The sequence below is a fragment of the Scyliorhinus torazame genome, chromosome 1 (assembly GCF_047496885.1).
Source record: "Scyliorhinus torazame isolate Kashiwa2021f chromosome 1, sScyTor2.1, whole genome shotgun sequence".
Lineage (NCBI taxonomy): Eukaryota > Metazoa > Chordata > Chondrichthyes > Carcharhiniformes > Scyliorhinidae > Scyliorhinus > Scyliorhinus torazame.
The window spans coordinates 73,206,539-73,221,147 of NC_092707.1; positions in this window are offsets into that span (position 1 = coordinate 73,206,539).

Sequence of the window (14,609 nt, forward strand, 5' to 3'; positions counted from 1 at the left end):
GTTCTTCTTGAAGCAGGTGGGGACCTCGGAGTGGAGTAGGGACATGTTAAAGATGTCCGTGAATACCTCTGCCAGCTGGTCCGCGCAGGCTCTTGTGGAAGGTAGGTGGTCGCGTCTGGCGGGGTGCTGCAAAGTGCTGAGGTGACCGTCCTTGATGGAGACGAGTGTGTCCAAGAATGCAACTGATTTTGGAGAGTAGTCCATGGTGAGTCTGATGGTTGGATGGAACTTATTGATGTCATCATGTAGTCGTTTCAGTGATTCTTCGCCGTGGGTCCAAAGGAAAAAAATGTCATCGATGTATCTGGTGTATAACGTCAGTTGAAGGTCCTGTGCGGTTAGTAGGTCTTGTTCAAACTTGTGCATGAAGATGTTGGCGTATTGAGGTGCGAACTTGGTCCCCATGGCTGTTCCATGTGTCTGGATGAAGAACTTGTTGTCGAAGGTGAAGACAATGAAGCGGATGAGTGGCAGAATTGCGTCTGGAGATTGGCAGTTGTCGGTGTTGAGTACTGAGGCTGTTGCAGCAATGCCGTCGTCATGGGGGATGCTGGTGTAGAGTGCCGAGACGTCCATTGTGACGAGGAATGTTCCTGGTTCAACTGATCCATGGGTGCTGAGTTTCTGTAGGAAGTCCGCCGTGTCGCGACAGAACTTGTACCTTGTACGATGGGTTTCAAGATGCCCTCGATGTAGCCAGAGAGGTTCTCACACAGGGTCCCATTGCCTGAAACGATAGGACGGCCTGGTGTGTTGGCCTTGTGTATTTTCGGGAGGCAGTAGAGATATCCAATGTGGGGAGTACGTGGGATGAGAGCACGTAGGGTGCTCTGAAGGTCGGGATCCAAGGTCTTGATCAGTCTGTTGAGTTGGTGGATGTGTTCCTTGGTCGGATCTGCGGGTAGCTGTCAGTAGTGTTCCTGGTTGTTGAGTTGTCAGTATACTTCTTTGCAGTAGTCCGTTCTGTTCAGTATGACGGTGGCCCCTCCTTTGTCTGCTGGTTTGATGACGATTTTGCGGTTGGTCTTGAGAGCGCGGATGGCATTGCGTTGTGCTTGGGTGACGTTCGGGGCTGTCTTGTGAATGCGACTGATGAATCTGGCATTGATGCGACTCCTGATGGCTTGAGCATACATGTCAAGTCTAGGGCAGCGGCCTTCCGGAGGGGTCCAATTCGACTCTTTCCTCTTCGGTTGCCGCACCGCAGATCTCTCGGTCTGCTGTTCTGGTTCATTGGTAGTCTCCTTGGGTTCGCTGTCGGCCTCTTGCAGTCTGTGGAAGAATTCCCGAAGCCTCATTCGCTTAATGAATTCCTCCGTGTCTGCCGCGATACTGATGGGGTCCATTTTGGTGGTGGTGCAGAAATTGAGCCCTCTGCTGAGGACTTCGATTTCCTCTGGTTGAAGGGTGTAGTCCGACAAGTTGACAATAGATTTCCCTGTATTGTTTTCTACTGTGGTACCGGGGGTGGCTTGATTGCTGCTGGTGGCGATGCCGAGTTTTTCAAGCTTCCTGTTCTTGGTGTGCATATAGGTGGCATTGTATCGTTGTCTCATCTGTTTGGCGGTGCTCCGCAGCTGGTCTGCTGCGTCCTGAGCGCAAGTTGAGAATATGGCCTCTATCTTGGTGTCCAGGTTGTGTCGTCTGCTGTAGAGCTGGCGTACGAGGTGGTTGAGGAGTGTGAGAGAGGTGCGACAGCAGAGTCTCTCAGCGTAGTCTGTGTTGTAGGTCGACTTGAGTGGGTTTGTGATCTGTAGCCCTTTCGGGATCTTGCGGATTAACATTGCAGTGTTCATGTAAGCCTACTTGTGACAATAAAGGTATTATTATTATTACAATGGACGTTTTATGATCATACAACACTAGGTGGAAATACAATCTGTGGAAGGACACAAAGAGGCTGCAAAGAGATATAGACAGGTTGATTGAGTGGGAAACAAGGTGACAGAATATAATGTGGGGAAGTTTGAGGCTATTCACTTTGGTCGTAAGAATAAAAAAGCAGAATTTTTGTTTAAGGTGTGAAACTTGCAAATGTTGTTGTTCAGAGAGACTTGAGAACAAAGAACAAACAAAACTATGTAAGAAATCTGACAACACCAGGTTAAAGTCCAACAGGTGCTCACCCCAGTCCAACGCCGGCATCTCCACATCAAAAAAAACTAAAGCACAGGAACAGGCCTTTTAGCCCTCCAGGCCGGTGCCGATCATGATATCCTAAAAAAAAAACTTGTGCCTTTATTTGGTCCGTATCCCTCTATTTCGTCCCCATTCATGTACCCATCTAGATGCCTCTTAAATGTTGCTAATGTGCCTGCTTTGACAACATCCTCTGGCAGCACATTCCAGGCACTCATCACTCTGCACGAAAAACCTATCCCGCACAGCTCCCGAAAGTGTTCAAAGCACATCGCCCTTAGCTGTTCAAGGCACACCTTGAACCTGTATCTCGTTGTAATTCATACTTCCACCCTTGGAAAATTCCCCTGACTATCCACTCTGTCTATGCCTCTCATAATTTTGTAAACCTCTACCAGGTCTCCTCTCAGCCTCCATTTTCCAGTGAATACAATCCTGGTTTATTCAACCTCTCCTTATAGCCAACACCCTTGAGACCATGCAAAGTTTCCACGCCCTTCTGATAATGTGGTGACCAGGGGCGTCATTCTCCGACCTCCCAGCGGGTTGGAGAATGGCCGTTGGCCGCCGTGAATCCCGTCCCCGCCGGTTGCCGAAGTCTCCGAAGGGAGAAAAGTCGGCGGGGCGTTAATGTCGCCGCTGCCGTCGGAGAATGGCACGGGTCTGCGCAAGGCAGCCGATTTTCGGCCTGCCGATATTCTCCCTTCCGGATGGGCCGAAGTCCCGTCGACATGATGACCGTTCACGTCGACGTAAATTAAACCTCCTTTTCATCGGCGTGACCCTGTGCTCCAGGTTCATGCCGACCAGCGTGGAGGTGAGTGACGGCCTGGGGGGTTGGCTCTGGGCAGGCGATGGCGTGCCGCAGTCTGAATGTGTGAGGAGATGTGTGTCTCGGGTGGTGTGTGTGCGTGTGCGGCGGGGGGGGTGGTTAGAGTGGGTTGGGCTCCGGGGGAGTGCCGGGAGGGGGGTCCATGCCGGGGAGGCGGATGGGGGGTCCGTGCCGGGGAGGAGGTTGGGGGGGGGTCCGTACCGGGGAGGGGGATGGGGGGTCTGTGCCGGGGAGGAGGTTGGGGTCCGTGCCGCGGAGGAGGTTGGGGGGGGGGTCCGTGCCGGGAAGGAGGTTGGGGGGTCCGTGCCGGGGAGGAGGTTGCGGGGGGTCCGTGCCGGGGATGGGGGGGGTCCGTGCCGGGGAGGAGGTGGGGGGGTCCGTGCCGGGGAGGAGGTTGGGGTCCGTGCCGGGGAGGAGGTTGGGGTGGTCCGTGCCGGAGTGGAGGTTGGGGGGGTCCGTGCCGGGGAGGAGGTTGGGGGGGTCCGTGCCGGGGAGGAGGTTGGGGGGGTCCCTGCCGGGGAGGGGGATGGGGGGTCCGTGCCGGGGAGGAGGTTGGGGGGTGAGTCCGTGCCGGGGAGGAGGTTGGGGGGGATCCGTGCCGGGGAGGGGGATGGGGGGTCCGTGCCGGGGAGGAGGTCGGGGTCCATGCCGAGGAGGAGGCTGGGGTCCGTGCCGGGGAGGAGGATGGGGGGGTCCGTGCCGGGGAGGGGGATGGGGGGTCCGTGCCGGGGAGGAGGTTGGGGTCCGTGCCGGGGAGGAGGTTGGGGGGGGGTCCGTGCCGGGGAGGGGGATGGGGGGTCCGTGCCGGGGAGGAGGTTGGGGGGGTCCGTGCCGGGGAGGGGGATGGGGGGTCCGTGCCGGGGAGGAGGTTGGGGTCCGTGCTGGGGAGGAGGTTGGGGGGGGGGTCAGTGCCGGGGAGGGGGATGGGGGGTGGTCCGTGCCAGGGAGGAGGTTGGGGGTGGGTCCGTGCCGGCGAGGGGGATGGGGGGGTCCGTGCCGGGGATGAGGTTGGGGTGGGTCCGTGCCAGGGAGGGGGATGGGGGGTCCGTGCCGGGGAGGAGGTTGGGGGGGGGGTCCGTGCCGGGGAGGAGGTTGGGAGGGGTCGTGCCGGGGAGGGGGATGGGGGTCCGTGCCGGGGAGGAGGTTGGGGGGGGGGTCCGTGCCGGGGAGGAGGTTGGGAGGGGTCGTGCCGGGGAGGGGGATGGGGGTCCGTGCCGGGGAGGAGGTTGGGGGGGGGGTCCGTGCCGGGGAGGGGGATGAGGGGTCCGTGCCGGGAAGGAGGTTGGTGTCCGTGCCGGGGAGGGGGTTGGGGGGGTCCATGCCGGGGAGGAGGTTGGGTGGGTCCGTGCCGGGGAGGAGGTTGGGGTGGGGGTCCGTGCCGGGGAGGGGGATGGGGGGTCTGTGCCGGGGATGAGGTTGGGGGGTCCGTGCCGTTGAGGAGGTTGGGGGGGTCCGTGCCGGGGAGGGGGATGGGGGGGGGTCCGTGCCGGGGAGGAGGTTGTGGGGGGGGTCCGTGCCGGGGAGGGGGATGTGGGAGGTCCATGCCGGGGAGGAGGTTGGGGGGGGGTCCGTGCCGGGAAGGGGGATGGGGGGGTCCGTGCCGTGGAGGGGGTTTGGGGGTCCGTGCCGGGGAGGGGGATGGGGGGTCCGTGCCGGGGAGGAGGTTGGGGTCCGTGCCGGGGAAGAGTTTGGGAGGGGGTCCGTGCCGGGGAGGGGGATGGGGGGGGGTCCGTGCTGGGGAGGAGGTTGGGGGGGGTCCGTGACGGGGAGGGGGATGGGGGGTCCGTGCCTGGGAGGAGGTTGGGGTCCGTGCCGGGAAGGAGGTTGGGGTCCGTGCCGGGGAGGGGGATGGGGGGGGTTCGTGCTGGGGAGGAGGTTGGGGGGGGTCCGTGCCGGGGAGGGGGATGGGGGGGGGGGGTCCGTGCTGCGGAGGAGGTTGGGTGGGTTCGTGCTGGGGAGGAGCTTGGGGTCCGTGCCGGGGAGGAGGTTGGGGGGGGTCCGTGCCGGGGAGGAGGATGGGGGGCTCCGTGCCGGGGAGGAGGTTGGGGGGGGTCCGTGCCGGGGAGGAGGATGGGGGGCTCCGTGCCGGGGAGGAGGTTGGGGGGGGTTCGTGCCGGGGAGGAGGTTGGGGGGGGTCCGTGCCGGGGAGGGGGATGGGGGGTCCGTGCCGGGGAGGAGGTTGGGGGGGGGGTCCGTGCCGGGGAGGGGGATGGGGGGGTCCGTGCCGGGGAGGAGGTTGGGGGGGGGTTCGTGCCGGGGAGGATGTTGGGGTCCGTGCCGGGGAGGAGGTTCGGGTCCGAGCCGGGGAGGGGGATGGGGGGTCCGTGCCGGGGAGGAGGTTGGGGGGTCCGTGCCGGGGAGGAGGTTGGGGTCCGTGCCGGGGAGGAGGTTGGGGGGGGGTCCGTGCCGGGGAGGGGGATGGGGGGTCCGTGCCGGGGAGGAGGTTGGGGTCCGTGCCGGGGAGGAGGTTGGGGTCCGTGCCGGGGAGGAGGTTCGGGTCCGAGCCGGGGAGGGGGATGGGGGGGTCCGTGCCGGGGAGGAGGTTGGGGGGTGTCCGTGCCGGGAAGGGGGAGGGGGGGTCCGTGCCGGGGAGGAGGTTGGGGTCCGTGCCGGGGAGGAGGTTGGGGGGGTCCGTGCCGGGGAGGAGGTTGGGGGTTCCGTGCCGGGGAGGAGGTTGGGGGGTGTCCGTGCCGGGGAGGGGGATGGGGGTCCGTGCCGGGGAGGAGGTTGGGCGGGTCCGTGCCGGGGAGGGGGATGGGGGGTCCGTGCCGGGAAGGAGGTTGTGGTCCGTGCCGGGGAGGAGGTTGGGGGGGGTCCGTGCCGGGGAGGGGGATGGGGGGGGTCCGTGCCGCAGAGGATGTTGGGGGGGTCTGTGCCGGGGAGGGGGATGGGGGGTCCGTGCTGGGGAGGAGGTTGGGGTCCGTGCCGGGGAGGAGGTTGGGGGGGGTCCGTGCCGGGGAGGGGGATAGGGGGTCCGTGCCGGGGAGGAGGTTGGGGTCCGTGCCGGGGAGGAGGTTGGGGTCCGTGCCGGGGAGGGGGATGGGGGGGGGGTTTCGTGCTGGGGAGGAGGTTGGGGGGGGTCCATGCCGGGGAGGGGGATGGGGGGGGTCCGTGCCGCGGAGGAGGTTGGGGGTGTCCGTGCCGGGGAGGGGGATGGGGGGTCCTTGCCGGGGAGGAGGTTGGGGTCCGTGCCGGGGAGGAGGTTGGGGGGGGGGTCCGTGCCGGGGAGGGGGATGGGGGGTCCGTGCCGGGGAGGAGGATGGGGGGGGTCCGTGCCGGGGAGGAGGTTGGGGGGGTCCGTGCCGGGGAGGGGGATGGGGGGTCCGTGCCGGGGAGGAGGTTGGGGTCCGTGCCAGGGAAGGAGGTTGGTTGGGGGGGGTTCCGTGCCGGGGAGGAGGTTGGGGGGGTCCGTGCCGGGGAGGAGGTGGGGGGGGGGGTCCGTGCCGGGGAGGAGGTTGGGGGGGGTCCGTGCCGGGGAGGGGGATGGCGGATGTCCGTGCCGGGAAGGGGGATGGGGGGTCCGTGTTGGGGATGAGGTTGGGGGGTCAGTGCCGTTGAGGAGGTTGGGGGGTGGGTCCATGCCGGGGAGGGGGATGTGGGGGTCCGTGCCGGGGAGGAGGTTGGGGGGGGGGTCCGTGCCGGGGAGGGGGATGGGGGGGGGTCCGTGCCGGGGAGGAGGTGGGGGGGGGTCCGTGCCGGGAAGGGGGATGGGGGGGTCCGTGCCGTGGAGGAGGTTGGGGTCCGTGCCGGGGAGGAGGTTGGGGGGGGTCCGTGCCGGGGAGGGGGATAGGGGGTCCGTGCCGGGGAGGAGGTTGGGGTCCGTGCCGGGGAGGAGGTTGGGGTCCGTGCCGGGGAGGGGGATGGGGGGGGGGGGGGTTCGGCTGGGAGGAGGTTGGGGGGGTCCATGCCGGGGAGGGGGATGGGGGGGGGGGTCCGTGCCGCGGAGGAGGTTGGGGGGGGTCCGTGCCTGGGAGGGGGATGGGGGGTCCGTGCCGGGGAGGAGGTTGAGGTCCGTGCCGGGGGGGAGGTTGGGGGGTGTCCGTGCCGGGGAGGGGGATGGGGGGTCCGTGCCGGGAGGAGGTTGGGATCCGTGCCGGGGAGGAGGTTGGGGGGGGTTCCGTGCCGGGGAGGAGGTTGGGGGGGTCCGTGCCGGGGAGGAGGTGGGGGGGGGGGGTCCGTGCCGGGGAGGAGGTTGGGGGGGTCCGTGCCGGGGAGGAGGTGGGGGGGGGTCCGTGCCGTTGAGGAGGTTGGGGGGGGGTCCATGCCGGGGAGGGGGATGTGGGGGTCCGTGCCGGGGAGGAGGTTGGGGGGGGGTCCGTGCCGGGGAGGGGGATGGGGGGGGGTCCGTGCCGGGAGGAGGTGGGGGGGGTCCGTGCCGGAAGGGGGATGGGGGGGTCCGTGCCGTGGAGGAGGTTGGGGTCCGTGCCGGGGAGGAGGTTGGGGGGGGTCCGTGCGGGGAAGGGGATAGGGCGTCCGTGCCGGGGAGGAGGTTGGGGTCCGTGCCGGGGAGGGGAATGGGGGGGGGGGTTCGTGCTGGGGAGGAGGTTGGGGGGGTCCATGCCGGGGAGGGGGATGAGGGGGGGGTCCGTGCCGCGGAGGAGGTTGGGGGGGTCCGTGCCGGGGAGGGGGATGGGGGTCCGTGCCGGGGAGGAGGTTGGGGTCCGTGCCGGGGAGGAGGTTGGGGGGGGGGTCCGTGCCGGGGAGGGGGATGGGGGGTCCGTGCCGGGGAGGAGGTTGGGGTCCATGCCGGGGAGGCGGTTCGGGTCCGAGCCGGGGAGGGGGATGGGGATGGGGGGGGTCCGTGCCTGGGAGGGGGATGGGGGGTCCGTGCCGGGGAGGAGGTTGAGGTCCGTGCCGGGGGGGAGGTTGGGGGGGTGTCCGTGCCGGGGAGGGGGATGGGGGGTCCGTGCCGGGGAGGAGGTTGGGGTCCGTGCCGGGGAGGAGGTTGGGGTCCATGCCGGGGAGGAGGTTGAGGTCCGTGCCGGGGGGGAGGTTGGGGTCCATGCCGGGGAGGGGGATGAGGGGGGTCCGTGCCGCGGAGGAGGTGGGGGGCGTCCCGTGCCGGGGAGGGGGATGGGGGGGGTCCGTGCCGCGGAGGAGGTTGGGGGGGTCCGTGCCAGGGAGGGGGCTGGGGGGTCCGTGCCGGGGAGGAGGTTGGGGGGTGAGTCTGTGCCGGGGAGGGGGTTGGGGGGGATCCGTGCCGGGGAGGGGGATAGGGGAGTCCGTGCCGGGGAGGAGGTTGGGGTCCATGCCGAGGAGGAGGCTGGGGATCCGTGCCGGGGAGGGGGATGGGGGGGTCCGTGCCGGGGAGGGGGATGGGGGGTCCGTGCCGGGGAGGAGGTTGGGGTCCGTGCCGGGGAGGAGGTTGGGGGGGGGTCCGTGCCGGGGAGGGGGATGGGGTGTCCCTGCCGGGGAGGGGGATGGGGGGTCCGTGCCAGGGAGGAGGTTGGGGTCTGTGCTGGGGAGGGGGATGGGGGTCCGTGCCGGGGAGGAGGTTGGGGTCCGTGCCAGGGAGGAGGTTGGGTGGGGGGTTTGTGCCGGGGAGGAGGTTGGGGTGGTCCGTGCCGGGGAGGAGGTTGAAGGGGGGGTCCGTGCCGGGGAGGGGGATGGGGGGTCCGTGCCGGGGAGGAGGTTGGGGTCCGTGCCGGGGAGGAGGTTGGGGGGGCTCCGTGCCGGGGAGGGGGATGGTGGGGTCCGTGCCGGGGAGGAGGTTGGGGGGGGTCCATGCCGGGGAGGGGGATGCGAGGGCAAGTGAGTTGGTCCACTGGGCCAGGTGCCAGCCTCCAACAGTTGGACCCAAGCGGTCCATGCCACCTGGCTGGGGGGAGGAGGGGATATGGGCAATGATGACATGTCGTCGTTCCCCTCACCCCCACCAGGCCGTCATGTTTTCCGATCATCCAGCGATGTTGGCCGCCGTGGCGGCTGCCGCTAATGTCTATGTTGCGCTGGATGAGGAGGAGGAGGAGAAGCGTGCCAGAGAGGCGGCGCAGGCTGCCGCAGAGGGACAGGCGGCAGCCGCCCAGGCTGGAGGGACACCTGACCGACAGGACGAGGAGGGGGAGGAGGACGTCGCGGCCCCACGGCAACGGAGGCCCCCGAGGGCGCCCCGTGTGTACCGGCCCCGGCAGTCATACCAGGACCTCACGGACCGGGAATGCAGGAGGAGACTCCGGATGAGGCGGGAAACCGTGGCACACATCTGCCACCTGCTGGCACACCTGTCACCGCGTGGCACTGGCGGGGGACACCCTCTCCCCGTGTCTGTCAAGGTTACGGTGGCCCTGAACTTTTATGCAATGGGGTCATTCCAGGCACCGAGTGGAGACCTGTCCGGCATATCGCAGACATCGGTGCATCGATGCACCCGGGCAGTGACAGATGCTCTATATGCCATGACGCACCGCTACATCCGCTTCCCTGTGGACCGGGCCAGCCAAGATGCCCGGGCCGTGGGCTTCTCTGCCGTGGCCGGGTTCCCCATGGTCCAGGGCGCGATTGATGGGATGCACGTCGCCGTGCGGCCACCTGCAGATAACAGGGCCGTGTTCACCAATAGGAAGGGGACCTATTCGATGAACATACAGGTGGTCTGCGACCACCGCGTGATGATCCTGCACGTCTGCGCCCGTTACCCAGGCAGTGTACATGGCTCATACGTGTTGTCGCGGTCATCCATCCCCGGCATGTACGAGGGACGCCATCCCCGGCTGAGGGGCTGGTTGCTGGGCGACAGGAGCTTCCCATTGCGATCGTGGCTGATGACGCCTATACGGAGGCCACACAATGAGGCGGAGAACCGCTACAATGATGCCCATGTAGCGACAAGGGGAGTGATAGAGAGGTGCTTTTGCGTGCTGAAGATGCGTTTCAGGTGCCTGGACCTCTCTGGGGGCGCCCTCCAGTATCGGTCAGATAGGGTCGGCCACATCATTGTGGTGTGCTGCGTCCTGCACAACATAGCCCAGCAGAGGGGCGATGTGCCGCAGGCAGAGGAGGGCGGAGTGGAGGAGCAGCAGGAAGAGGCGCAATCCTCCCCAGATGAGGGGGTTGGGGGTAATGGTCAGGGCAGACGGGGTAGACACAGGCGGGTGGCTGTGCACCGTTACCGGCTGGCCCAGCAGGCACGGGACAGACTGATAGCCGCCCGCTTCACTGACTAGATGGGCATGGGAATCGGGTCGTATGGCCACAGACCGCACACCATGGCAACAGCCGACCACCCACACCCCCCACCCATCCACCCACCCAGCACCCTTACCCCCCTCCCCAACCCCACACACCCCACCCGCATGCACACCACGCCCCCCCCCCATTGCCGATCCACCTCCGGCACAACGTGCCGGGATCACACAGTTGCGGGTGGACGCGTGTCTATTGCAGGCCATGGAGGATGATGACATCCCGCCCTGCGGTGAGCTCCTGGCTCCACATCGTTGGACTATGTCTGACCCATGGCCACAGTACCACCATCCACCCGGACCATCCCTGCATGCGGCTGTGACACTGCAGCGCACGGTCCCGTCCTCTGCCCGGGGGTATGTTGATGGCGGCCCAGGGGGAAGGGGGCAGACTCACCTGGGGCTGAGGTAAGACCACCCCTCACACACACACTTGCGCTCAACGTACATGACCCCCCCAGCACGCTTTGGACAGAGCAAAAGGCAGCTTCTGTAGGTGTAACATTGACTTTAATAACCAAAGGAGTTCATGCACGTGCCCTAGCCCCTAAAACTCATCTGTGCCCTGCACCCGTGCCAACTTACTCAGTGTCTAATTGTTTGGCCTTACGGGCCCTTTGACTTCGTCAACGTGGTTCCCCAGACGGTACAGCAGAACTGGAGGTGGACTCCTGTGATTCCTGCCCTCTGACACTGGATCCCTTTGGCGGCCGTTTCCTGGGGCGTCCTGGCCTAGATGGGCCAGGCTGCGGCCCGGGCGACTGGGATGGCGAGCTGCCAGCCTGTCCTGCCCGTTGCCCACCCGATGCACCTGGGACGGAAGGGGGGAAGTCCGAGGTGAGGCGGTGTCACGGGACCTCCCCTATAGGCGGAGCCGGGACGGACCACACCACCTCCTCCTCCCTCGGGGTGCCCGATGGCCCTCAGGCCTCTACATGGGTGGGGGATGCGAACGGACTGGCCATCCGACGCCGCCCCGACATCTGGCGCTGCCAGTCCTGGAGGCCCGTGCTGGTATCGACAGGGGTCTGCAGGTTTGCAGCCATGGAGCCCAGGGGGTTGGCAAACCCTGTCTGTGGCAGTGCGACGCCGGCTCGCACATGGCCACTGGCGCCGATGCCCTCAGCGATGGCCTGCAGAGACTGGGCCATGGCCTGCTGAGACTGGGCCATGGCCTGCAGAGTCTGGGCTATGGCATTGAGCGCCTCTGCCATCTGGCGCTGGCACTGGCTCATGGCCTCCTGTGAGAGGGCAGCCATGTCCTGGGCCACAGACGCCGCCTGCACGGAAAGCCCCAGGCCTCGCAAACCGTTCCCCATGTCTGACACCGTCGCACCCATTGCCTCCACCGCGGACGCCACCCATGCGGTGTCAGCCTGGGTGGCACGCATGACCGGCACCACTCCCAGCTCCTGGACGCGGGTGGACTCCTCCACCTGCGACTGCAGCCGCCGCAAGCCGGCCGTCACCCTCTTCGCTCGTCTCCGGGTCGGTGGTTGCATCGGATCGATGTGTGGGTGTGGTAACTCCAGGAACCCGGGATCCAGCTGGACGGCAGATGTTCGCTTGGGCTGGGCTGCCCTCCGACCGCCCGGCCCCTCTGCTGCTCCTACCTCCACCTGCTGTACCGGGACGGCTGTGTTGTGCGCACCAGTGAGTGTAGCAGACGCCTCATCACTAAAGTGCCCAACCGAGGTGAGTGTTTCTGCGATGGTGGAGGGTGTTGGTGACAGCAGTGGCGTTGTGTCGTGCTCTTCGTCCCACTCTGAGTCCAGGCACTTTGGGGTGGGGGTTCATCTCCACCCATCCACTCTGAGTCACTGACTGGTATTTCGTCTTCCTGGGTAGTGCTGTCCCGGGTAGGGGTGTCCTGGGCAGTGCTGTCCCGGGTAGTGGTGTCCTGGGTAGTGGTGTCCTGGGTAGTGGTGTCCTGGCTCGGATGTGACGGGGGCCTGTGGCTGCCCCCCTCGTCGCTGGGTGGTCGCTCCCGCATGTGACGGGGGTGTCGTCTCCCTGTTGCTCCAGGTCTCTCTGTCTCCCGTGGTGTGCGAGGGGCATCCTGCGGGCGTCGCAGGCTGGAGGGTCCGGGTCTCTCCGTCTCCCGTGGTGTGCGAGGGGCATCCTGCGGGCGTCGCATGCTGGAGGGTCCGGGTCTCCCCGTCTCCCGTGGTGTGCGAGAGGCATCCTGCGGGTGGCGCATGCTGGAGGGTCCGGGTCTCTCTGTCTCCCGTGGCCTCCGAGGGGCATCCTGCGGGCGTTGCATGCTGGAGGGTCCGGGTCTCTGTCTCCCGTGGCCTCCGAGGGGCATCCTGCGGGCGTCGCATGCTGGAGGGTCCGGGTCTCTCTGTCTCCCGTGGCCTCCGAGGGGCATCCTGCGGGCGGTCTGCATCTGCGGGGATGGGTGCCTGGACGTTTGGTCCTGCGATACACAATGAAGCATGCATGGTTAGACATCAGGCAGTGATCAGGTGATATGGGGGAGGGGGATATAGGGGAGGGGGGATATGGGGACGGGCTGTCGGTGGCTCACTTGCTAGTATGCCCCCGACCTCTGCATCAGCAACCTCCCGGTCCTCAGGTCCGCCAGCCAGTTCCAGGGCCCTTTCCTCGTGTTCGGTCAGTGGCCTCTCATCAGCGGGGCCTCCTCCAGTCCTCACATGCTCCCTATTGTTGTTTGCGCGCTTCTCCTGTGGGGGGGGGGGGTGGCAGGGGTAAAAGGCAACACTTAGGCAGGTATATGAATGCACGCCATCGGTTGTGCGTGCATTGCAGAGGTTAAGGTTCGGGCTGGATTCACTTGGGGATATGGGGGATATGGGGGAGGGGGGAATATGGGGGAGGGGGGAATATGGGGGAGGGGGGAATATGGGGGAGGGGGGAATATGGGGGAGGGGGGGATATGGGGAGGAGGGGATATGGGGAGGAGGGGATATGGGGGAGGAGGGGATATGGGGGAGGGTGATAGGGGGGATATGGGGGAGGGGGGATATGAGGGAGGGGGATATGGGGGAGGGGGATAGGGGGAGGGGGGATATGGGAGATATGGGGGAGGGGGATATGGGGGATATGGGGGAGGGGGGATATGGGGGATATGGGGAGGGGGATATGGGGAGGGGGGATATGGGGAGGGGGGATATGGGGGAGGGGGGATATGGGGGAGGGGGGATATGGGGGAGGGGGGATATGGGGAGGGGGGATATGGGGGAGGGAGGATATGGGGGATATGGGGAGGGGGATATGGAGGATATGGGGGAGGGGGGATATGGGGAAGGGGGGATATGGGGGAGGGGGGATATGGGGGAGGGGGGATATGGGGGAGGGGGGATATGGGGGAGGGGGGGTATGGGGGAGGGGGGATATGGGGAGGGGGGATATGGGGGAGGGGGGATATGGGGGAGGCTCACCCTGCCTGCTCTGACGAGGTCATTCACCTTCTTGTGGCACTGGGTGCCTGTCCGTGGTGTCAGGGCCGCAGCGGTGACGGCCTCTGTCACTTCCCTCCACAGACGCCGGCTGTGGCGTGGGGCAACTCTGCAGCCGTGCCCGGGATACAGGGCGCCCCTCCTCTGCTCCACCGCGTCCAGGAGCGCCTCCACATCCCGTGACTCGAACCTCGGGGCTGAGCGGCGGCCGGCCATCCAGTCGGGTGTTCCGGTCCGGTGTTCCTGTCGTGTGTGGGGCAGCAGCCGCGGCCTTTAAGCCGTCACGCCGTGCGGCGCGTATGACGCTGCACGGCGTGAACCACGTGCGCAAGCGCAGATCCCATTACGTCGCTGCTAGCCCATTTCAGGCCGGAGACTTTCGACCCGTTTTTCCGAAGTGACGCAAGTCGGATTTGCGCCGTTTTTTGCGCCGATCGGCGGACTTTCCGCCGATAACGGAGAATTTCGCCCCAGAACTGCACACGGTACTCCAAATGCGGCCTAACCAACATTTTATATAGCTGCAACATGATTTCCCAACTCCTATGCTCAATACCCTAGCTGATGAAGGCAAGAATGCCATATGCCTTCTTAATCACCTTGGCCACCTGTGTTGCCACTTTTAGGGAACTATGAATCTTCATGCCCAGATCCCTCCGTGTGTTAATGTTCCTAAGAGTTCTGCCATTTACGGTTTAATTCAAACCTAGATTTGATCCTCCAAAATGAATCACGCCGCATTTGTCTGGATTAAACTCCATCTGCCATTTCTGTGCCCAAGTCTCCAATCTATCTATTTCCTGTTTTATCCTCTGACAGTCTTCGGCACTAGCGGCAACTCTGCAAACCTTACTAATCAGACCACCCGCACTTTCCTCCAGATCATTTATATATACTACAAACAACAGAAGTCCCAGCACTGATCCCTGCGGAATACCACTAGATACAGATCTCTGAAAAACACCCTTCCACCGCTACTCTCTGTCTTCAATAACCAAGCCATTTCTGTATATATCAAGCCAGCCCACACCAAAT